The 25,883-nt window shown below is 41.9% G+C and overlaps 2 long non-coding RNA genes across 2 annotated transcripts in view; one reads left to right on the top strand and one right to left on the bottom strand.

Annotated features, from left to right (window-relative positions):
* Positions 1–1,321: 1,321 nt before the first annotated feature.
* Positions 1,322–25,883, bottom strand: LOC125482904. The gene is made up of 3 exons (XR_007261893.1): positions 25,759–25,883; positions 21,362–21,468; positions 1,322–1,877 (listed from the first exon to the last, which is right to left on the bottom strand). It is a non-coding gene; the product is annotated as an uncharacterized LOC125482904 (long non-coding RNA).
* Positions 20,529–25,883, top strand: part of LOC125482903 — a 32,219-nt gene continuing 26,864 nt past the window's right edge. The window contains exon 1 of the long non-coding RNA XR_007261892.1: positions 20,529–20,839. This is a non-coding gene — a long non-coding RNA (uncharacterized LOC125482903). The remainder of the gene's footprint in view (positions 20,840–25,883) is intronic.

Genomic DNA, 25,883 nt, shown 5'->3' with positions numbered 1-25,883 from the left:
GAGATTTTGGAGAAAGTCAGTTAGGAATCATTTACGGAAGCTTGCAACCCTCTTGAACTCAAAACATCTTGTGACTGCTACAGCTAAAAAAATTGGGAAAAACCTGAACTGGGAGAACTGGCCACTCCCCTTCCATTGTTAAACTGGTACTCCCTCGACTCTTTGACACGTCTGCCTTTGCAACCTCTCTTCAAAAAAGCCAAGGACAAAGTAACCTTTTTAAAGTAACAGCATCGTCACAAATAGGATCTGGAGATCGAACTTCCCATAGCCTACCCATTCTGATGTCAGGGACCGATTTGGACAACACCTCACAGCACCTAAGTCATAAAGTTCAATTTCAGTAAAGAACTTGAACTCAATAACATTGCTTTCACAACTTACAAGTATGAAACCAACTTGTGAAATGCTCCCTTTCTGCTCCAATTGTGACATCAGCCTCTCTATCCTTTGCTTTTACTTTTATGGAGATTGTCTGCATGTGAAATGTGTCTGGACGAAGTAGAAGAATTTGCCTTGCAAGTTGAGATCCTGACACATCATCACATCTGAAGGAGACTGCTCTCTTGTTTTGTATGGAAATACCAATGTGTTTCTGAAATCAAAGGAAATATCAAGATACTGCAAATCTAAAGCAAAAAGAAACAATACTTTCCTCTCAGTTGTGTACAAAAATTCCCAATTAGGGGAATTATTGAGACCAAGATGTTCCCGTTCTAGCTCTCATACTGTCTGTTTAACAAGAGGTTTAACCATAACAAAATCCTGTAGATCAACAGAATACCACTGATGCACTAACGAGTGAGATCTAAACCAGATCCAGAGAAGTAGAGCCAGATATGGTTTCACTTTTGCCATATATCTCAAAAGAATTTCAGACAGCTTCAGCTCATGGACGCAACATAGATATCAGTAGACTACACCGCAACTAGAAGGCCCAAAATCTAACACCCTTCAGGGCTGGAGACATATGGATTTGTTGACCCTCAGGTGAAACTTTACTCCAAAGACTTCTGCAGATCTTCTGGGCTTCCTCCCAGAAATAGGGTGGAATCTGTCAGTAAGGAATCTTTAGTTAATTGTATGGCTCATTAGGTCACAATACCCAATGTCATCATCATCTTGGTGAGAGTAGAAACAAGTTTCCTCCTCTGTATATGCCAATATCCATCTTTGAAATCAAGTTCGAGATGTCTACTCCAGTCAATCCACTGACCATGACAGCATCAGATTTAAGGACACTTATGGTTATTCACTTTTTTTTCCCAGGAGCATCTTGCTGAGGGGTGTGAGCTGATTGACATCTGTTTCCTCATCCAGGTCTCTACTTTGTAGGGGTTGGACATCCCTCATCATAGCTACAATAGGTCTCCCTTTGTGTTCTCAGAAATAATACAAGAGTTTCAAGCACATGGACTTCCTGAATATAATGAAGCAGGGATTCTTTATTCGACTGGCATCAAGTCTTAACACATTTCAAGGGAAATTAAGGTTACATGAGGAAAACAGTGCATTTACACGGTATTAAGCCAGTAATTCCCATTTGGCTGAGGAATTCTTATGCTTGTCTCTTCCCCTCTCCACGAGGTCTCTTCTCAACACAGACACCATGACTACCAGAAAATGTCTGGTTGAGTTCCACTGCTCAGTAGCCTCACTCACCATCACCACCTGCTGCTGGACGCCCCACTATATCCCTTGTATATATCTCAACAAAAGTAGACAGAAGAAAACTACTGATGTCTGATCAGAGACCAGCGACATGGAAGATTGCTCTGGGAATTGTGCCAATTTTGAAGACATCTCAATCAAAGACAGTGCTTAAGCCAACATCAAGGAACTGTTCATAATTAATTATTCAACAAGGTTGGCAGCATCTGTGGAGACAAAAACAGAGTTCAGGTCAGTGAACTGAATCAGTAACCCTCGCAAAGCTGTTTGTGATTCAGGGATAAATATTAATTTTCATAGAATCCGTACAGTGTGGAAACAGGCCCTTCGGCCCAAAAAGTCCACACCGACCCTAGGAGCATCCCACCTTGACCTATCCCCCTATAACCCACCTAAGCTGCACATCCCTGAACACTACGGGCAATTTAGCATGGCCAATCCACCTCGCCTGCATGTCTTTGGACTGTGGGAGGAAACTGGAACACCTGGAGGAAACCCATGCAGACACGGGGAGCATGTGCAAACTCCACACAGACAGTCACCCGAGGGTGGAATTGAACCCGGGTCCCTGGTGCTGTGAGGCAGCAGTACTAACCACCATGCTGCCTTTTTTTGTAGGCTTTTTTTTAAAAAGGACAGTGCAGTGATGGCAATGAGGTCAGCCAGATAGACCTCAATGAATATGAGTTCCCTGATTGGGGCTGTTAATCTGGTCTAATCAGGGAGTCCTGGCTGACAGGAGCGTCAGAGGTTCTGTTCACTCTGAGAGCTGGCTCTGAGGGAGCTGGATCATTATCAAGGACTGTCCATGTGTAAATTAAGGGTGACTTGAATACCGGCCTCTGTGGAGTTATTTAGTAGTGACAAGAGATAAAAAATATACTACTGAAGAAATTTGCTCGCAACACTCATCTTTAAGTTGGGGTAAGCAATTCTAGTATCATGCCATTATTTGGGAAGTTTGACTCATTCAATCCTGCTGTCAAAGGCTGGGCGCAGTATGTGGAAAGAATTCATTACTTTTTCCAGGCAAATGACACTGGAACAGATGTAAAACAACGAGTAATTTTCCTGACAGCTTGTGGCCCGCAGGTCTTTTGGTTATTAGGAGCCTTACATTTCTTGAAGCACCAGATACCAAAACCTTTCAAGAGTTGACGGATTTATTTGAGGAATATTATGATCCCAAGCCTCCTCTAATTCTGAGACACTATTGGATTTACTCAGGAGTTTGAGAACCTGGGGAAATGAAATTGGGTGTTTTGATAAGGTTAAGATGACAGGTAGAGGCAAGTGACTTTGGTTTAACCCTTAATGAGATGCTGAGACACCATTTGGTATGTGGGATTGATGATGTAACCATGCAAAAACACTTACTAGTTAAAGCCCAACTGGACTTCAAACAGGCACTACAACTGGGATTTGAAAATGCAGCAAGTGGAACGTATAGTCTACAGGGTATGTCGATGGAAGTGGACACTCTCACCAGGCTGACTGAACTTGGTGGACACACTTCAGTGAAATCAATTGCATAGCCTCACTCAGGACATATTCTGAATAGAGGGACTCTCGATCAGCCCACAGCAAAATCCTAAAACAAAACTAAGTCTCTGCCAAATGGTTAACATTTTCTTCAGAATCCAGACCAGCAAGCCGTTGTAGTTGCCTTCCATATATGGGCTCGAGACCGACCTGAACTGAGTAAGAGAACTCATAGGCCGGTATCCAGGAGACTGCACGCCCTGGAAAGTCCACCTACATTTGACTTAGAACAGTTGAATTGCTTAGCGACATCCAAATCAGAACCAATCAAAATAAACATCTAATTAAATGGTCGCCTGATTCTAATGGAGGTTGATACTTGGCTGTATCAGTGATGGCAGAACCAGACTTGAACAAAATTTGTTATGAACTCCAATGCTTGAGTTTGCAAAAGACCTCGGCTAGACTGAGAACCTCTACCAGGGAAACTTTGCAGATTAAGGGTACAACTTCAGTTCTGGCCTTGTTTGAGAAACAGTTGGTTTAGTTACCACAGATTGTAGTAAAAGGCTTGGGCCCAAGTCTGATGAGGTGAAATTGGTTGTGAAGGATTCACCTCGATTGGCTCAACATTTTTCAGTTAGGTAATGGCTGCCTGAGTGAAGTCCTAATTAAATGTCTGGCACTTTTTTCAGGAAGGTCTAGGGACTATCAAAGGTGCCATGGCCACTTTGTATATTGACCAGGAAGTAATTCCATGATTCTGCAAAGTCTGCCCAGTGCCATTTGCCTTACAGGCAAAAGTAGGGACAGAAATCAGAAGGCTGAAAAGTGAAAGAATCGTCAAACCAATATAGTCCGTGGAATGGGCAGTACCGGTATTACTGATTGTGAAGACCGAAGGGTCAGTTCACCTTTATGGGCATTTTAAGTAAGATGCTTAAGCATGTTGGAAATCAATCATTGCAGCAATAGGACATCAGTGTAGTAGTCCATTGGGTAGATTCCTAGGCTCAACCACCTTCAGCTTCATCAATGACTTTCCTTCCCTATAATGTTATAATTGGCAATGTTCACTGATGATTGTACAATGTTCGGCAACATTCATAACTCCACAGATGCTGAAGCAGTCTGTATCCATATGCAACAAGACCTGGATAATATTCAGATTTGGACTGACAAGGGCAAGTAACATTCACACTACACGGGATATATCTGATCAATTTTCCACATTGTCAATGAGATGCCAATGTTTTGGCAATGTTGTAACACTGGTTCAAATTTTCGAGTTTCTGTATCATCGGAGATTGGGAGGTTTGCATCCAGAACCCACAGAAGTCCTGACATGCATGCATGTGTGGAAACTGCCTGAAAAGTTTAAATTTCTAATGGACGAATTTCCGCTTCCCAGTGCTCTTGGTGAAGATTTCCCATGCTAAGCTCCATGTCAGAGACTTGGGTTAGTTATGCAGGATTTACTTATCCTTGAAATATTCAATCATAGAATCATAGAATCCCTACAGTGTGGAAACAGGCCATTCGGCCCAACAAGTCCACACCACCCCTCCGAAAAGCATCCCACTCAGACTCAGCCCCCTACCCTTTCCCATATCTAATCCACTTAACATACACCCCAGGACACTTTGGGCAATTTAACATGGCTAATCCACCTAATCTGCACATCTTTGGACTGTGAGAGGAAACCGGAGCACCCGGAGGAAACCCACGCAGACACAGGGAGAATGTGCAAGCTCCACACAGACAGTCACGCAAGGGTGGAATTGAACCCGGGTCCCTGATGCTGTGAGGCAGCAGTGCTAACTAGTGAGCCACCATGCCGCCCTTAGATATTAAATATTCTGGTGGTTGATATTTGGTGTAACTCTGACTTGCAAGTGTAACAGAACTGAGAGGCACAACCATTGCACCACTCTGCTCTGACCATTCCACTACTTCCCTGACCCACCTCAGCTAACCTTCCAACCAGCTGACTAACCTGCATCTATTTATCTGTTCACTAATCTACTCACTTACTGAATGACTTAGATCTTGACAAGCTTATCTGAACATGGCAGCTGATGTCACAAAATGTGTATCCTGTCTTCCTGCATCTTTACTTCTGCCTGACAATCTTCTGCAATGATGTTTGCACTGATGCTTCAACTGGGAACAGAAGTCGAAATGTCACAGTCGAAGTAAACAGCAAGATCTGGGCTATTACTATTAGTCAAGTTCTAAGGATATGGAATGGGCTATTTAGAACTAAAAATGGGAGAAATCTCTTCACCCAGAGAGTGGTGAGCCTGTGGAATTCTCTACCATAGAAAATGGTTGAGGCCAAAACATTGAATACTTTCAAGAAGGAGATAGATATAGTTCTTGGGGCTAAAGGGATCAAAGGGTATGGGAGAAAGGAGGAACAGGGGACTGAAACAAAAACAGAAAATGCTGGAGAAACTCAGCAGGTTTGACAATGTCTGCAGAGATAGAAAAGTAGACTTAATGTTTCAACTCAGAACTGAAAGTAGCTGGGAACAGATGGTAATTATTCTGATGACAGGGTTGGGGTTGGGAAGGAGTGAACAGAATATATAGAGATGATGCCAAGAAAGAAAGGAGAGGCAGATAAAGGGTTTGCTGATGATGAGTTGAGAGGGAGGTAAATGCTGAGTAAGGTGCTGTCAAAAAGTGTAAGTGTTTGAAAATGATTTAGCTGTGCTGGGAGCAACCCATACAAAAGAGGACCTGGGGGTAGAGGCTGGGTAATGAATATGGAGGATGGTCTTCACATTCTGAAATTGTTAAATTCAATCTTGAATTTGAATGGGAACAAGGTGGTGTGTTGAAGTGGCAGACAACTGGTTAATTTTTACAGAGTATAGGTGTTCTGCAAAGCAGTCACCCAGTCTTGTTTTATAACAGAGTGCTGAGTTGGATTATCAGTCATGATCATATAAATGGCTCAATGGGCTGAATATCCTCCTCCTGCTCCTTTTGTTACATTTTTAAAAATTCTCTAAAGCTAGTACCAGCTCCTTTGTCCTTTGAGTAACTCTGTGTAGTAGTTGACGGCTTAAATCTGCTGGGTTTTTTTTCGCTTTTCCTCAATAGCTAACCTGGTGGAAGAAAGTGCTTGACAGTGACCATGTGTGAGAAGTTGCTGGAAGCAAATGACTCCTGATATCTAGATTATGCTGCTCAATCTACTCGTCTTCTGCAATGTGGGTCAACCCGGCCTTATCTGTTTCTTAGCACTAAAGAAGTATTCAACACTACCATGTAGTTGGTGATGTGTTGACATCAAGAAACACGGCAAAACTATGGCTATCAGAGGTCAAAGTAATATTTTTGAAGGATCTTTGTGAGAGCTTCTTCAGGACTACTTCTTGATCTTCAAGGGGTATCTTTTGGCTTCCAGTGCTCCTTTCTCATTCTCACTAACTCCATTATTTGGTGATGCAGTCATATAGTAACATTACTTTCTGTCGTTGTGTTGACTTTTTTGAGATTCTCTTCATTCAGTTGATAAGATGGCACATTTACTGAAGAATGGTGCACACTTGTGTTATGAAATCTTTTTAATGTGAAATCTAAAAGTAATATGCTTTCATTAACTATTGGAAATAAATCCCCCATTCCCAATTTCCAAAATGAAAATGTAAACTAACTTGGCATAAGGTAAATTGTGGAAATGTCTCATATTTACAAACCTTTTAAAAATTCATTGCAATGAGTTGACACTCTTCAACATTTATGGATTTTACTCTGCTAATTTCAAATTTCTTTCCCCCTTAATAATTCTGCTTAAAGTGAATGCTGACAAACATGGGATGCTGACTTACGCAGGTTCAATTAGGTGAAAACAAACAAATAAATCCTGCAGCATTAAGCAAAAAACAGATAATGAATTACTAAATTCACATATAGTTCTCATTCCAATGATTTTTCCAAGCTAATGCACCACCTCGCATGTTAACACACACTTCAATGAGACATAGATTAGATAGACCAAAGGATCATTTATTGTGGTTCTTTGATCCTATATTAAAATGAGCCAAGCTCTTCGGACTTTTCGTCATTGTGTATGTGCTACTATTGTCAAGAAGTCTGAATCATCCATCTTTACGAACACAATTTTGGGAAATTGTGTCAAATGTTGGGATCATGGAATTACTACAGTGTGGAACCAGGCCATTTGGCCCATTAAGTCCACATTCCCTTCTGAAGAGCATCCCACCCAGACCCACCCCCCCCCGTAATCCTGCCTTTCCCATGGCTAATCCACCTAGCTTGCACATTATGGGCAATTTAGCATGGCCAGTCAGGTGGGAGGAAACTGGAGCACCTGGAAGAAACCCACGCAGACATGAAGAGAATGTGCAAATTCCACACAGTTACCTGAGGGTGGAATCAAACCCATGTCCCTGGTGCTGTGAGGCAGCAGTGCTGACCACTGAGTCACTGTGCCATCCTTCACCTTGAATGAAGCTGAACTAACACAGCTTGAATGATTCAAATTTAGTAGATGATGAACTAAGAGTTTTCATTTGAAAATCTGACAAATGAAACCAAATTGTATGAATTCCAAGCATTTTCCCATGTAAAATTTCAAATGAACATTATTCTTTTGGCTTCACGGCCACAAACTTGTTGCAATCAGCCTGTTTCTCCCCATCATTCCTATGAAATACAGACAAACGAAATGAAATGAGCCAGGATGTCATGTTGCAGCTTTATAAGACTTTAGTTAGACCACAGTGAGAGTATTGCATTCAATTCTGGTTGCCACATTACAGGAAGGATGTGGAGGCTTTGGAGAGGGTGCAGAGGAGGTTTACCAGGATGCTGCCTGGATACAGAAAATCTCTCAGAAACATTAGTATTAGTGAAGACATAATACTTGAAAATTTAACTGGATTGAAATTTCATAAATCCCCTGGACCAAATGATCTTCACCCTAGAGTAACAAAGGAGTTAGATTGATAGAGAGAGAGTGGATGCAAATGGTGGTTATCTTTCAAATTTCTATAGATTTTGGAGAGGTTCCTGCAGAGCGAAAAATAGAAAATCTAATCCCACTATTTAAGAATGGAGAAGAAAGAGTGAAGAACTACAGTCCCAGAAGGTCCTACACAGGAAGTTAGGAAATAAAATTAGAGCACACAGGATTTGGAAAAAATATACTAGTATGGATTGAACTGAATAACAGACAGAAAGCAGAGATTAGGAAAAAATCCATAATTCTCAGCATGGCCAGATCTTACTTGTGGAGTGCTGCAAGGATCAAAGTTAGTCCACAGCTGTTCACAGTCCATATAAATAATTTGGATGTGGACACCAATTGTAATATTTGCAAATTTACTGACAAAACCAAACCGGATGGATGTGTGTATGATGCAAGGAGGCTTCAAGAAGACTTGGACAGGCTAAGTGAATGCATTAGAACATGATAGATGGAATGTAATGTGGAATAAGTGTGAAGCTTTCATTTTGATATAAAAATTGAGAAAGCTAAAATATTTCTTGAATGGTGAGAGGTTGGGAAATGCAGGTATCAAAAGAGACTGGGTCACCTAACTTATGGGTCACTAAAGGTTAGCTTGCAAGTGCAGTGAGCAATAAGGAAAGCAAATGATATGTTGGGCTTCATTGCAAAGGAGCTGAATACAGACGTCTTGCTGTAATTGCATAAAGCCTTGGTCAGACTTCACCTGGAGAACTGTGCACAGTTTTGGTTGGCTTATCTAAGGTGGTATATATTTGCCATAGAGGGAATGGAAAAAAGATTCACCAGATTAATTCCTGTGGCTCAGTGGTTAGCACTGCTGCCTCACAGTGCCAGGGATCTGGGTTGAATTCCAGCCCTTGGGCAACTATCTGCACGGAGCTTGCACATGCTCCCTGTGTCTGTGTGGGTTTCCTCAGAATCCAAAGATGTACAGGTTAGATGGATTGATCATGTTAAATTGCCATAGCGTCAGGGATGTGCAGGCTAGGTGTATTAGCTGTTGGAAATGCAGGGTTAAAGAGTACGGGGGTGATCTGGGTGGGATACTCTTCAGAGGGACAGTGTGGGCTGAATGGCCTGCTTCCACACTGTAGGGATTCTACGATTATGTGATGGGATTGTCCTAGGAGAAGAGATTGAGGAAAACGGATCTGTACTCCCTAGAGTTTTGAAGAATGAGGGGCAATCTCTGATATTTACAAAATTCTTGCAGAGCATAACATTGTGGAAGTAGATCAGATGTTTCTCTTTACTGGTGAGGCTAAAATCAAAGGATGTAATCTCAGGATAAGTGATACTGACTTCAAAAGGAATTTCTTTTGTCAGGGGGTGATATATCTTTAGAATTTTCTGCCCCAGAGAGTTGTGGAAACTCAATCATTGAGCATGTACATTAGAGCAGTTGATCGATTTCTGGATACTCAAGGGATTTGGAAATAGTTCAGGAAAATGGCAATGAGGTAACTGATCTAATTGAGCAGATTCGATGGGTGAAATGACCTACTCCTGATCCTATATACCAATGTTCATCTAAAACAAGCCCGTCGTTGCAAACCTCCTCCCCCAAATCACTCCGCAGCAACAGGATCCACCGCCATCTACACCACCACCACCACCCCCAACCCCACCAACCCACCAGCTAAGGCCCACGGCTTAGTGCCCATTCCAGCCAAGCCTTGGGTGATTCATAACCACCGCACCCCCCCACCCCAATCATCAACACTATAGCAAAAATAATCCAAATTTGTCCAACCCTCCCAATAGTTAATATACTCCAATCCAGGCAACATCCTGGAAAACCTCTTTGGCACCCTCTCCGTAGCCTCTATATCCTATAGAGTAGCAACCAGAACTGCATACAATACTCCGAATGTGGTCTGACTAAAGTTTTATACAGCTGTAACATGACGTGCCAACTTTTATACTCAATGCCCCGACCTCCTTATCCACTTGTGTTGCCACTTTCAGGGAGCTATGGACTCACACCCCAAGATCCCTCTGTATATCAATGCTCCTAAGGGTCCCACCGTTTATTGTATATTTTCTTGTTACCTCTTTTCCTGCATTTGACCTCCCAAAATGAATCACTTCATGCTTATCCAGATTAAACTCCATCTACCATTTCTCCACTTAATTTTCCAACTGATCTTGTTCCTGCTGTATCCTTTGAAAATTTTCCTCACTATCCACAGCTCCACCAATTTTTGTGTCATCTCCAAATACACTAATCAGATCATTTACATTTTCATCCGAATCATATATTACAAACAACAGAGGCCCCGCTCTGACCCTTGAGAACAACTCCATAAATACCCTCTGTCTTCTCTATGACCAAACCGATTTTGTATCCAGTTTATCAACTCATTGTCGATTCCATGTGACTTAGTCTTTTGGACCAGCCTATCATTAGAGACTGTGTCAAACTCCTTAACAAAGTCCATGTACACAATATCCACTGCCTTACCCTCAGCAATCATTTTCATCACTCCCTCAAAAAAACTCAATCAAATTTTTGAGACAGAACCTCCCCCATGCAAAGCCATGCTGACTTTCCCTAATAAGTCCATCCTTTTCCAAATGCAGGTAAATCCTGTCCTTAGGATTCTTCCTAGTAATTTCCTTACACTGATGTAAGGCTCACTTGCCTATCTTCCTGGATTATCCTTAAACCCTTCTTAAACAATCCCCAGTGTTTTGACACCTTGCCTGTGGCTAGACAAGGTACAAAGATCTCTGTCAAGGTCCCTACAATCTCCTCCGTTGCCTCCCTCAATAACCTGGGATAGATTCCATCAGGCCCTGGGATCTTATCTACTTCAATATTTTTCAAGATACCCAACACTTGCTCCTTCTTAATATTGATGTGTCCTAGAATATCAACATTCCCCTCCCTAATCTCAGCATAATCCATGTCCTTCTCCTTGCTGAATACCAATGCAAAGTAGTCATTAAGGACCTGCCCACTTCCTGCGGCTCCACGCATAAGTTCCTTCCTTTATCCTTTGTCCTTGAGTGGGCCTACACTTTCCCTAATTACCCTCTTGCTCTTAATATACGTATAAATTGCCTTGGGATTCTTCTTATTCCTACTTACTAAGACATTTCATGGCCCTTTTCAGCCCTCCTAATTCCTTGTGGAAATTATTTTCTGTTTCCTTTACATTCTTCAAGGGCCTTATCTGATTTCACTTTCCTAAATCCTACATATGCTTCCTTTTACTTTTTGACTAATCTTTCAATATTATTTCAAGTTATGTACTGAAAGAATGAAGCTAGAAGATTCCACACTTTAAAACAAAACAAGTCTTATTATGTAAGAGTCAAACCGAGAAAACACTAAATACAATCAATCTAAAAACCTAGAATCAACATTAGGGGAGGTGATGACCTAGTGGTATTATTGCTAGACTGTTAATCCAGAAACTCAACTAATGTTCTGGGGTCCCAGGTTCCAATCCTGCCATGGCAGATGGTGGAATTAAGAATCTACTGATGACCATGAATTGCTGATTGTTCGGAAAAACCCATCATGGTACTGCAGACCCACAGCATTGTGGTTGACTCTTAAACTGCCCTTTGAAATGGCCATTTGGTTGTACCAATCAGTTGTACAAAATCTCATCAAAAAAATGAAACTGGATGGGTCGCTTGGCATCAACCCAGGCAATGGAATTAACAACAGCAGAAACAGCCCTGCTGACCCTGTAAAGTCCCCCTCATTAACATCTGGGTGTTAGTGCCAAAACTGGGAGAGCTATCTCACAGACTAGTTGAGCAACAGCCTGACATAGTCATACTCACAGAATCATACCTTACAGACAATATCCCAGACACCACCATCAGCATCCCTGCTGATCCCACTGGCAGGACAGACCAGCAGAGGTGGCGGCACACTGGTATACCGTCTGGAGGGAGTTGCTGTGGGAGTCCTCAACATTTACTTTGGGCCCAATAAAGTCTCATGGCTCCAGGTTAAACATGGGCAAGGAAATGTCCTGCTGATTACCACATACCGTCCTCCCTCAGCTGATGAATCGGTACTCCTCAATGTTGAACAACACTTAGCACTGACGATGGCAAGGCACAAAATGTACTCTGGATGGGGGATTTCAAAGTCCACCACCAAGAATGGCTCGGCAGCAGTACTACTGATCGAGCTGGTCGGGCCCTAAAGGACATAACTGCTAGACTGGGTCTGCGTCAGGTGGTGAGGGAACCAACAAGAGGGAAAAACATACTTGACCTCATCCTTACTAATCTGCCAGCTGCAGTTGCATCTGTCCATGACAGTATCAGTAAGAGTGACCACCGCACAGTCCTTGTGGAGACGAAGTACCGCCGTCACATTGAGAATAACCTCCATCATGTTGGATGGCACTGTCACTGTGCTAAATGGGACAGACTTCGCACAGATCTAGCAACTCAAGACTGGGCATCCATGAGGCGCTATGGGCCATCAGCAGCAGCAGAATTATATTCCAGCACAATATGTAACCTCATGACCTGGCATATCCCCCTCTCAACCATTACCATTAAGCCAGGGATCAACCCTGGCTAAGCGTTCCCACAACCAACGGATCAGATCTAAGCTCTGCATTTCTGCCACATCCAGTTGTGAATGGTGATGGACAACTAAACAACTCACAGGAGGAGGAAGCTCCACAAATATCTCCATCCTCAATGATGGAAGAGTCCAGCACATCAGTGCAAAAGATAAGGCTGAAGCTTTTGCAGCAATCTTGAGCCAGTTTAATAATCCATCTCTGCCTCCTCCAGTGGTACCCAGCATTACAGATATCAGTCTTCAACCAATTCACATGGCATCAAGGAATGGTTGGACACTGGATACTGCACAGGGTACAGGTCCTGATAACATTCCGGCAATAATACTGAACACTTGTGCTCTAGAACTTGCCACTCCCCTAGCCAAGCTGTTCCAATACAGCCACAACACTGGCATCTACCCAACAATGTGGAAAATTGCCAAGATATGTCCTGTGCGCAAAAAGCAGGACAAATCCAACCCAGCCAATTATTGCGCCATCAGTCTACTCCCCATCATCAGTAAAGTGATGGACGTGTCATCAACAGTGTTATCAAGCAGCACCTGCTCAGCAATAACCTGCTCAGTACGCCCAGTTTGGGTTCCGCCAGGGCCACTCAGCCCCTGACCTCATTACAGCCTTGGCTCATATATGGACAAAAGAGCTGAAGTCCAGAGGTGAGGTGAGAATGACAGCCCTTGACATCAAGGCTGCATTTGACTGAGTGTGGCATCAAGAAGCCCTAGCAAAACTGGAATCAATGGGTATCAGGGGGCAAACTCTCCAGTGGTTGGAGTCATACCTATCACATAGGAAGATGGTTGTGGTTGTTGGACATCAGTAATCTCAGCTCCAGGACATCTCTGCAGGAGTACCTAAGGGTAACGTCTAAGGCCTAACCATCTTCACCTGCTTCATCAATGACCTTCCCTCCATCATAAGGTCAGAAATGGGGATGTTCACCGATGATGGATAATGTTCACAACTCCTCAGATACTGAAGCAGTCCATGTTCAAATGCAACAAGATTTGGACAATAACCAGGCTTGGGCTGACAAGTGGCAAGTAACACTCACGCCACACAAATGCCAGGCTATGACCATCACTAATAAGAGACAATCTAACTACTGCCCCTTGACATTCAATGGTGTTACCATCACTGAATCCCTCACTATTGACATTCTGAGGGGTTATCTTTGACCAGAAACTTAACTGGGCTCACCACATAAACGTAGTTGCTACAAGAGCAGATCAGTGGCTAGGAATTCTGCAGTGAGTAATTCACTTCTGACAAAGCCTGTCCATCAGCTACAAGGCACAGGTCAGGAGTGAGATGGAATGGTCCCCACTTGCCTGGATGAATGCAGCTCCAGCAACCCTAAAGAAGCTTGAAACCTTCCAGGACAAAGCAGCCCACTTGATTGGTATTACATCCACAAGCATCCATTCCCTCCACCACCGATGCTCAGTTACAGCAACGTGCGCTATCTATAAGAAACACTGAAAAAATTCACCAAAGATCCTCACACAGGACCTTTCAAACACACAATCACTTCCATTTAGAAGGACAAGGGCAGCAGATACATGAACACCATCACCCTCAAATTCTCCTCCAAGCCACTCACCAGCCTGATGTGGAAATATATTGCCATTCCTTCAAGGGTCAAAATCCTGGAATTCTCTTCCTAGTGGCAACAAGAATCAACCCTCAGCAGGTGGACTGTAGCAGTTCAAGAAGGCAGCTCACCACCACCTTCTCAAGAGCAACTAGGGCCAGGCAATAAATGCTGGCCAGCCAGCGATGCCCACATCCAACAAATGAATATAAAAAAACCCACAAATTGCAGTGAATTACAATCTATAAATGTTAAATGGCAGCTATAACCAAGATAGATCTTCTGAATTGACTTGGAAGTCTATTCAGCACAGATGTGATTAATCTATATCACAAAATCCTTTAAAATTTGGATTTCCTCACAAAAGATTGGAGATCATTTTCTTCTACGAATTATACTGAGCCCCAACCAGAAGTAGTGCATCACTAATCCAAGTTCCCCAAGCAGAAACATCTGCAACAACTGAACATTTTCCCATAATTAGAAGGGTCAGCTTTCTTTTTCTGTTTCTCTTTTACAGTTTCCCTTTTCAATTACGGTCTGTGTGAAAAAAATGCAAGCTTTGAAACCATAACTTCTATCACAGACATGAAGAGCATGCTTGGAAATTTGATCTAAAAAAACAGCAGGTGATAAATCAGGAAACATGTTAATTTAGAGACATTCCTCCAATACCTCCTCTAAATCTCTCACCAGAGATTCCAGGTGAAAATTACAGGTGATAATTTTGGCTAATGCTTTACAAAGTTGCTGGAGCAAGACTTCTGGTACCAGAAACATTGCCTTTTAAAGAAAGGGAAACAAAAGTAGCCAATTCATATACAGCAAGGCTCCAAAAGTAGCAATGAGTTAATGGCCACTGAGGTGTTTTATTGGTGTTGATTAAAGAATGAGTTTTGACTAGAACACACGTAAAAACATGTTTTCTTTGAGATAATGACAAAGGGTTTGTTGAGGGTATAGAATGAAAGGTTTACAAGATTTTCATTTGCATGGTGCCTTTCACAATCTTGGTGTTTTACAGTTAATACAGTATTTTGAAGTGGAGCTTCTTGGAATATTGGGTATTTTGGGAAAAGGCAATTGATGTGATAATACAATTCCTCTAAAGAGATTATACAGAAAGTAAGAAAAAGTAAGAATTGGTAGAAATATGTGCTTAATCTGTCAACTAGTAAAACCCAGAGAGCAGTGGTACAGTGATTACCATCAGTCTGGTAGAATTTACAGACAGGAGCCTGTCTTGGGACTTCTTTTGTTTAGTTTCTTCATAAATGGCCTACAGTTAGAAATCAGAAGTTAGAAGTACAGTGGCCAAATCTATGGATGATGCAAAGGTAATGAAATTGCTAGGTTGAACAAAATAACTCGCAGAAAGGTAATAAATGTAGCAAATATGCTGCATATGGGTTGAAAAAGGTCCGTGTTGGACTATTACTTATGTGGATAGAAACTAATGGATCAGATTTTCATGAAGGAGATGGAAAAGATGAGTTGAGAAAGTTCCTGACTCTGCAACCCTGACTTCATTAAGGATGCCCCAATGAGGTGGGAGCTTCACCATATCTGGAGGCAGTTTCAAAGTGGCAATGGGTTTAGGTAGCTGGGGAGGGTAGCAAATTGAAAGGCCCATCTCTCTTTTCTGGATTTTGAGCCTAACTGTAATTATGACTGACAGGCCCTCAAGCCCTCACTCCTCATGTATGCCTCTCTCATGCCCTCTCCATTTCTCCACATCTCCCATGCCCACCATTCTCCATCCTTGTCCCTCCATGTACCCTTCATACCCACTCTCCTAGTATTCAACACAAGCACAATCATTGAGCCATTGGCATGTCAGAGCAATTTTCTTCTAGTCCATACTGCTGGACTCTAGTATTGTCTGCAGCAATGTACACTACCAAGATCCATAAACAGCAGAGACACTAGCATCTTCGGGAGGCCAGCAAGGATGATAAAATTAACTGACAGCTCCAACTTGAAAGGGTTCATAAAAGATTTACAAGTATAATGATAGGACTGAAGGATTTGAGCTATAGCAAGAGGCTGAATAGGCTGGAGGTTTTTTCCCCTGGAACGTTGGAGGCTGAGGGGTGACCTTACAGAGGCTTATAAAATCATGAGGGGCATGGATAAGGTATGTAGCTAAGGTCTTTTTCCCAGGGTATGAGAGTCAAAAACTAGAGTACATAGGTTTAAAGTGAGAGGGGAAAAATTTAAAATTGACCTGAGGGCTAACATTTTCATGCAGAGAGTGGTGCGTGTATGAAACAAGCTGCCACAGGAAGTGGTGGAGGCTGGTACAATTACAACATTTAAAAGGCATATGGATGGGTATATGAATAGGAAGGGTTTAGAAGGATATGGGCCAAATGCTGGCAAATGGGACTAGATCAGTTTTGGATATTTGGTTGGCATGGATGAGTCAGACTGAAGGGTCTGTTTCCATGCTATAAGATCTTAAGACGATAAGACATAGAAGCAGAAATTAGGCCATTCGCCCCACCGAGTCTGCTCCGCCATTCAATTATGGCTGATAAGTTCCTCAGCCCCATTCTCCTGCTTTCTCCCCGTAACCCTCGAACCCCTTGATAATCAAGAACCTATCTATCTCAGTCTTAAATGTACTCAATGATCTGGCCTCCACAGCCTTCTGTGGCAGTAAATTCCATAGATTCACCACTCTCTGGATGAAGTAGTTTCTCCTTATCTCCGTTCTAAAAGGTCTTCCCTTTACTTTAAGACTGTGCCCTTGGGTCCTAAACTCTCCTACCAATGGAAGCATCTTCCCAACATCCACTTTGTCCAGGCCATTCAGTATTCTGAAAGTTTCAATTAGATCTCAGCCAAGTATAGATAAGATTGAGATATGAAAAGTTTGAAGTTCATATTATTCATATTTTAGTTGCTTGTGTTTCATAAGTCATAGGAACAGCAGTTTTGATTTCGAAGAACATTTGTGAATGTCATTTGAAGTAGAGAATTTGAGTACAGGTAGTTCTCCTATAACACGATAGTTGCGTTCTTGTGTGACCTTGCGCTACAGCAAATCGCCATTGAATATCGTGTTATAGCGAAATTGTTATACCTGTACAACAGAAAGTTTCATTATCCAAACACAGTCCACTATTCATCAATCGCGTTACAGCCAATTCTCGTTAATGAAACACGCGTTAAAGCAGAACTACCCGTATCACTGAAAAAAGACACATTGCATTGAACCACAGTTTGCAAAAGTACTAATTCAATGGAAAAACCTTGATGTGAGGAGAGAGCTATTTTGTTGAACTCTGCTTGGTAGAAGTGCCTCTACCAATTAGGCAGTTGGGGGTGTGAGAGATGAGGACTAGAGGACCTGTCTGCTTTTCTGACAACTAGGATGAAATTTCCAACCTGACATATCCCTCCCTGACATGCTCAATGCTTTCTATGCTCAGTTTGAGCAGAATACCATCCCTGGAACATCTGGACAACAAAGACACCTACGTCAGACTTCTGCTCGTTGGCTACTGCTCTACCTTCAACACCATGATCCCCTCCAGACTTATCTCAAAACTGCGTGACCTTGGTCTCAGCTCCACCCTCTGCAATTGGATCCTCAACTTCCTGTCCCACAGACCACAATCAGTGAGGATAGGTAACTGCACCTCCTCCACAATAACATTCAACACTGGAGCCCCCCACAAGGATGGGTCCTCAGTCCCCTACTGTACTCCCTGTACACCTACAACTGTGTTGTCAAATTCTGAATGAACGCCATTGACAAGTTCACTGATGTCACCACCGTAGTAGGATGGATATCTAACAACGATGAATCAAAATATAGAAGGGAGATAGAGGGCTTGGTGACATGGTTCAATGAAAACAATCTGTCTCTCAATATCAGCAAAACTAAAGAACTGATCATCGACTTCAGACAGAAAGGAGGAGAACACACTCCTATCTGCATCAACGGAACTGAGGTTGAGACAGTGAAAAGCATCAAATTCCTTGGAGTGATGATAACCGACAACCTGTCCTGGACTTCCCATGTAAATGTGACAGTCGAAAAGGCACAACAACATCTCTTCTTCTTCAGGCAGCTCAGGAAATTTGGCATGTCCATAAGGTCCCTCACCAACTTCTACAGATGCACCATTGAAAGCATACTGTCCGGGTATATAACGGCCTGGTACGGCAACTACTCTGCCCAGGAACATAAGAAACTACAGAAGGTGTTGTGCACAGAAGCCAACCTTCCATCCATGGACTCCATTTACACAGTTCGCTGCCAACATCATCAAAGACCCATCGCACCCTGGTAATGACCTCTTACAACCTCTTCCGTCAGGCAGAAGATATAGAATCTTGAACACACGGACAAGCAGGTTCAGGAACAGCTTCTTTCTGGCCTTTACCAGACTGTTGAATGGACTCTTGCCTCAAATAATGTAACCTGTATGCCTCTAAGTCTTTTTGATCTGTACATCCTTTGCTTGCTGTGATCTGCCTGTACGGCTCATAAACAAAGCTTTTCACTGTATTTTGGTACATGTGACAATAAAATCAAAATCAAATCACTGTTCTGTTTCTCCTCCTACAGATGCTTCTGGACTGAGTTTCTCCAGCATTTTCTGTTTTTACTTCTGAAATAACTCCACAGAGGTCAGTATCCCATCACCAAATCACTCTTTATTTACATGTAGAGAGTCCTTGACACTGATCCAGCTCCCTCAGAGTCAGCTGTCAGAGTGACTAGAACCTCTGACACTCCTGTTTATATCTGTCAGCCAGGGTTCCCTGATTGCACCAGGTTAACAGCCCCAATCAGGGAACTCATATTCTGTGCGGTCTAACCTGGCTGACCTCCCTACAATCACTACAATTTCAGCATTCACTAACCATGGTAGCTGCGGGGCTCTTATTGTGCAGTTGTACTGTCTCTACCTCTGAGCCAGGATACATAGTTTCAAACCTCACCTGCCTCAGAGTGTGTAGTAACATCTCTGAACAGGTTGATTAGAAAATATCAGGGCCATTTACACCAAAGTAACGTTGGGGAAATTCTGGTCATGAGCTACCTGATTATGTCTTGAAAATTTCTTTGGAGCATCGGAGGCCTAGGGTGACCTTATACAGATTTATAAAATCATGATGGGCATGGATAGATTAAATAGCCAAGGTCTTTTCCCTGGGATGGGGGGAGTCCAAAACTAGAGGGCATAGGTTTAAGGCAAGAGAGGCATGATTTTAAAAGGATAATTACAACATTTAAAAGGCATCTGGATGGGTATATGAGTAGGAAGTGTTTAGAGGGATATGGGCCAAATGCTGGCAAATGGGGTGAGAATAATTTAGGATATCTGGTTGGCATGGACAAGTTGGACCGAAGGCCTGTTTCCGTGCTGTATGACTCTATTTGATCCTTAGTGTAGGGTAGAATTTTGCACACGTGAGAATTAGTTTCTGAAGGATGGAATATTGGTTGTTGGTTAGAGGAACACTGGACGAGGTGAACCTGAAGTGACAAAGGTATGAATGAAGATTTTTTTGTGAAAGGTAGTGGAGGTGAGTTACAGGCAGGCAATGTTGTAGAAGTAGATGCCCTAGAATTGTAATCGGTAGAAAGTGAGTTAGGAATTAACTCAGGACTGAATGGATCATCAAAGTAGTCGAAAGATCGCTGTAGCCTGAGATAATCACTGACAATAAATGAGGCTGCCAGTAGGGGCTGTGAACGCATTCTTAAAAGAGCCATCCAGAAGAAGAAACGCCAGCACAACGTCAAGAGTTTGAGTTCAAATTAAGAAGTTGCCACCCAGTTGCTAAAATGTAAGTCACTTTTTCAAAACTGGGTTGCGCTGGCCAAGTCTACTTGCCCTGTCCCTTTATTGACAGTCGTGGGTGGGGGAAGGGGCCGAAAGATCCGTCACGTCAGAGATTTCAATTAGAAACTCGGGGAAGGAGGAAAGAAAGAAGCGAAAGTTCCGAGGAGCTGGGAGCAGCGGATCACATCGCAGATCACCGAGATCATTTCATTGCACGGTGAAGCGGGGCGACGTGTAAACTACAAATGTAAGGTTTAAAGTGTATGTGAGCGGAGTTGCAGTAGTTTGGGCTGTTTGTGGGGAGTTTCCATTCTCCGATCTGTTCAGCAGGAATTCACTGACAGTCCCACCAATAAAAATAACACGTTTGAAAAAGGAGCTTTTAAACAGTTGCCGTTTATCTGTCTGCGGTGCAGGTTCCACTACCGGGTTGTGCCAGACTAGATATCCCATTTGGCAACGCTGCAAAACTTAGAGCTGAACATTAATGAATAGAAAGTGCAGGGACACGGAGCGGACGGGCGGGGGAGTGTAGTCACGGGGAACTCTGGAGGCGTTGGGGTTAGTGTTGTTGCAGCAGGGAGACAGACGGACAAACACACACAAACACACACAGAGGGAGGGGGCACAGGGTTTGCAAAGTGTGAACTCCAGCCACCCAAATCCAAACTGGCAGCTGAAGCCGAGAGCTCCGGTTCTGATCACGGGAATGGTATGTAATACACGACCTCAATTCAATGCTCTCTTTATTTAAAAAGAAAGTTTAATCCATACAGCCGTGAAGAATTAAATACTTTTAGCGAGTTAAGACCATTTCCAAAATCTAAGTTGTCTGGAGACGATTCTGGCTCGAATGTCAAATGAATACAGATGCAAAGTTCAGTTATTGTGATCTGCCTATATCTTAAAGCAATGTGGGGAAGTGAAATAGCGTTGTTTTTTTTAAAACTAACGACAGCATAATATTCCGAAGCTAAGTTAGCAACCACGGCCGAAGTGAAAAACTACAGTTGTTATTTTCTTCAATATACTTTATACTAAATCACCATTATATGTTGCTGAAATATTTCACTTTGTTTATCTATGAAATGTTTAAAAATACCACATCAGCTGTACAAATTCTGGTCTGTATTAGTTAACTGGTTTGAACACTGGTCAGATTTTTTGCTTTATTTGGATGGTCTTGATTTCGAACGCCTCTGCAAATGTCTATTTTTGTCGATGTTTGATCTACCTGAACTTGAGAATGCAGCATTGCAGTGAAGAGTTCACTAGGGAGAAAAGTTCCATTTCTATCGAGTCATCGCTGCCGGCAGATTCACCTCAGCAGGGTCTGATTGCCTGGATAAGAAAAAGTGAATGATTCTGGTCATCAAGCTCTCGGTAGCAACCATCGTTCTTTCTAAATCCTTAGTGAAAATGTTGAGTCCGTAATGAAATTTAGTGAGGTACTGTCTGACACCAAAGGTATCCACATAAAAAGGTGGATTAAGTAACGACAAGTATTCATTCATATTTACATAGGGCCTTCAACGTTGTATGTCCAAAACGCTTCCTAGAGCCATTGCAAAGTATGACACGGTAGGATATGTAGGGTCAAGTATCCAAATCCTGGACGTCTCAAAGAGTAAAAAACAACTACAGAATCTAAGGTAGACAAACAGGAGGCTGGAAGAACAGAGCAAGCCAGGCAGCATCTGGATCAAAGGAGAAGTCAACGTTTCGGGGATGACCCTTCTCCAGTCCCGAAGAAGGGTAATACCGGAAATGTTGGCTTCTCCTTTCCTCCAGATGCTGCATGGCTTGCTGTGTTCTTCCAGCCTCCAATTTGTCTACCTGGAGGTCTTAAACACCGTCTACAAGAAGCAAAATGAGGTGCAGAAATGTAGGGAGAGAATTCCAGAGCTTCATGGGGGCCCAACCTGCTGAGGTACACTCACTAGTGGTGTCACAATTAGAATTGGTAATGCACAAGAGGCCAGAGTCAGCAGAACACAGTGAGGTTGAGGAGATTTAGAGATGGGTTGGGGCAAAACCGTGAAAGGATTGGAAAAGAGGGCCTGCAGGCAACAGAGATTTGGCTGATCTCCAGTTCAAACAGAAGGTAAAACTCAGGAAGCCAGGATGGTTGAGTCTTCAGGTAATGAAGGTATCAATGAGATTTAGCAGCAGATGAGCTGAGCAAGTAGTGAAATTGAATAATGTTACATGAGTGAAAATAAGTGGCATTCATGATGGCACAAAGAGGAGCATGGAAACTCATTTCAGGATGAAAGCAATACTGTCATTTAATAATTTTTTCTGGCACGATTAACATTAACCTGCAACCTTTAGTGGATATCAGAATACTGAACAACTAGATTTTCCTTTGCTTTTAAAGCTGTAAAATTTAGATTTGCATTTAAAAATGAGAATGTTATCTAATCTTGCTCCAAATGGAAAAAAAATCAGCATTGTAATGGTAAAGGAAGGAATGACTGACACTGCTTTGGAAGTAAATGAACAGCATTCAAAATAATATTTCAGATTACCTTAAAATAATGCATTACTTAGTTAAAGAAACCGAACATAGATTCTGGAATTGTTAACCAATTGTTTTACAGCTCTAGTAGAGTTAAAACAGTCAACAATTGCACCATACAGATTGCAAGGTATCTGCTTGATTCTGATATCTAGTAAACCTTCTCTGAATTGCCTCCATGCAAGAATATCTCTGCTTAAATAAGGAAACCAAAATTGCACATAGTACTCTGGGTGTGATTTCATTAATGCCCTCTACAGCTGAAGCAAGACTTCCCTACTCTTATACTCCACCTATTCAGTAATAGAGGCCACCATTCTCTTTGCTGTACCTGCAAGCTAATTTTTTATTTCATCACCTCCACATTTTGTAGTCTCTCTTGATTTAAGTAATATTAATTGCATGCTTTTAGATCTTTCCTACCAAAGTTGGTAGACTCACATTTTCTGGCACTGCACTCGCATTTGCCAAATTCTTGCCCACTTAATTAACCAGTGTAGTTCCTTCGCCATCTCTTTGTCCTTCTTACAATTTTGCTTACCGTCTAATTTTGTAGCCGCATTTGCTGACAATACTATTTACTCTGTCCTTTCATCCAAGTCATTTAATATAGATTCTAAATAAAGACCCAGCAGTGATCCCTGTGGCATCCCACCGGTTAGAGTTTGCCAATCTGAAAGTGACATATTTATTCCTACAGTCTGTTTCCTGTTGTTTTGTCAGTACTGTATCTAATGCCAATATATTATCCCCAATACCATGAGCTCATAGACTGAGTACAAAAGCTTGCATTAGTAATCACTTTTAAGATATCCACGTTCTATTATTCATTCAAATATGAATCCTTGGATATCTTTTCTCTCTCCTGTATTAATTATTTTCAAATCAATAAATATTGCCAAGGAATGGAATTAGACTTGGTATGGAAAAAATTTTCATTTATTAAATTACACATTTTTAAGGATAACTCCATGGTTTCTTTTTTTTTGGTGAGTGCCATGCAGTTTGTTTGAAAAAAATAAACTGCTGCTTGATTGTGGTACCCAGTTCTGCAGTTTCCAACATGAAATGCTTAGTTGGATGTTTTCACATAGAGAGCCAGTCAGCTGATGACATGACCATGAGGTATGAAGTCAGAGCTTCCACTGACAGGAAAGGTGTAAAATAATGTCATAACCCAGGGCAAAACTGGAAGGAATAGGTTTCATTTTGATGCATTACATTTACAAGCTCCACACAAATATTTCTTTAAGTTCTGTTTCTTCAGCTAAGTAAAACAATGGGGTAAGCAAATCCAGATTATTATTATTTTGAATGCTTTCTTGCCATGCTCACTTTCACTGTGTTAATCAGACCTTCCTTTATCATTACACCTCGGACTCAAAGTTTGCATCCAGCTTTCAAGGCAGTACAGGTTTTTTAGTTAGTTTTTTATGGGGTGACATCTTAAGCTCAAATATTTGAAAATGACAGAAGCATAGGGTAAGCATATGAAAACAGGAAATTTTAAGAGGTTAATATTGTAACAGGAATAATTGAAACATTCTTCTTCCTTGAGAACTTCTCGTTGTTTATTTCAAACATTTTGTCTTATTTCCAAATCTCATTTTTTTTCTGTAGCTATCACATCATTTAATTGCATAGCTTGTTTTAATTTAGTGTCCCTCACATAGAATCTTTCTAGCATTAATTTCAAATTGCACTCTGTCAAGGTTTGCTGTAATGGCCTGAATTGTCAATCATTCACTCCAAAAGTTCCACTACAAGTGCATGTTGGGAGCTGCTGTTTGAATTTGGATCATAAAAGGTCATTCCAGTAGGCGATATTAGCAAGGACAGAGAACTGGCTAACTAACCGGAAATAAAGTTGGGATAAAAGTGTCACTTTCATGTATGCGTTCAAGCTGTTAACGAGTGGAGGGTCACTGAGATCTCCACTATTTACAATCTGTATGAATGACTTGAATGAAGGGATCAAGTGTATTGTGACCACACTTGCTGATCATACAAAAATAAGTGGTAAACAAGGTCGTGAGAGGGCACAAAGTTTGCAAAGAGGTGGTTTAAGTGAATGGGCTAGAATTTGGCAGGTGGAGCATAATGAGGAAAAATGTGAGATTATTCAATTGGCAGGGAAAAAGAAGGGCAAAATGTTATTTTAGCTGTGAAACGACACAATCGTTGTGGGACAGAGATCTGGATATCTTCATACATGCGTTTCAAACTGTTGGCGTACAGGTACAGCAACTAATTAGGCAAATGCAACATGAGCATTTATTGCAAGGAGGATTGAGTATAAAAGTAAGGGTGTCTTACTACAACTATACAAGACATTGTTGATATCAGATATTGTGTACTGTGCAGATTTATGGTCTTATTTAAAAAGAAAATTACTTGTACTGGAGGGATTTCATCAGGGTGATTCCTGAGATGAAGGGATTGACTTCTCGGGGAAGACTAAGCAGTTTGGATCTATACTAATTGGAGTTTAGAAGAATGAGAGGTGATCTTATTGAAACATGTAAGATTCTGAGAGGAATTGACCTGGTAGCTGCGGAGAGGATGTTTTCTTTCATGGGAGAATCCAGAATCTAGGGAATACATTTTCCAAATAAGGGGCTTATGAAGGGGATGAAGAAGAATTGCTTCAGTCACAGGGTTGTTGATCTTTGGAATTCTGTCCATGAGGAACAATGGAGGCTGGGTCATTAAATATATTCAAGGCCGAATTGGACAGACTTTGTTTAACATTGGTTAATCTACGATAATTGGGGCTTGGGCAGGAAAGTGGAGTTGAGGATGTTCTCATCAGTTGTGATCTTATTGAAGGATACAGCAAACTCGAAATGAACAAATGTCTGACTTCTGCTATTTTCAATGTTTTGTTTTGCTGGTGTGGGTCACTTCAACAAAGAATAATTGAATTTGAAACATTATTTTTTAAACTCAGGCTTCCTCCACAATTTCAGAAAGCATTATTCCAATCACATCAAGCGCACACAACTTGGTGTGTAGGAAGTTTGAATAAACTTCAAGCGTCCACTTCCTCCACCACCAATACTCAGTAGCAGTAACGTGTGCTGTCTACAAGATGCACTGCGGAAACTCACCAAAGATGCTCAGGCAGCTCCTTCCAAACACACGACCACTTCCATCTCGAAGGACGTGGGCAGCAGAAACATGGGAACACTAACACCTGCATGCTTCAAGAATTAAATTCTTCAAGGAAATGATT

The sequence above is a fragment of the Rhincodon typus genome, chromosome 4, assembly GCF_021869965.1.
Source record: "Rhincodon typus isolate 14 chromosome 4, sRhiTyp1.1, whole genome shotgun sequence".
Lineage (NCBI taxonomy): Eukaryota > Metazoa > Chordata > Chondrichthyes > Orectolobiformes > Rhincodontidae > Rhincodon > Rhincodon typus.
The sequence above is the reverse complement of the archived record's forward strand: the minus strand, read 5'-3'. Positions and strand labels throughout refer to the sequence as shown.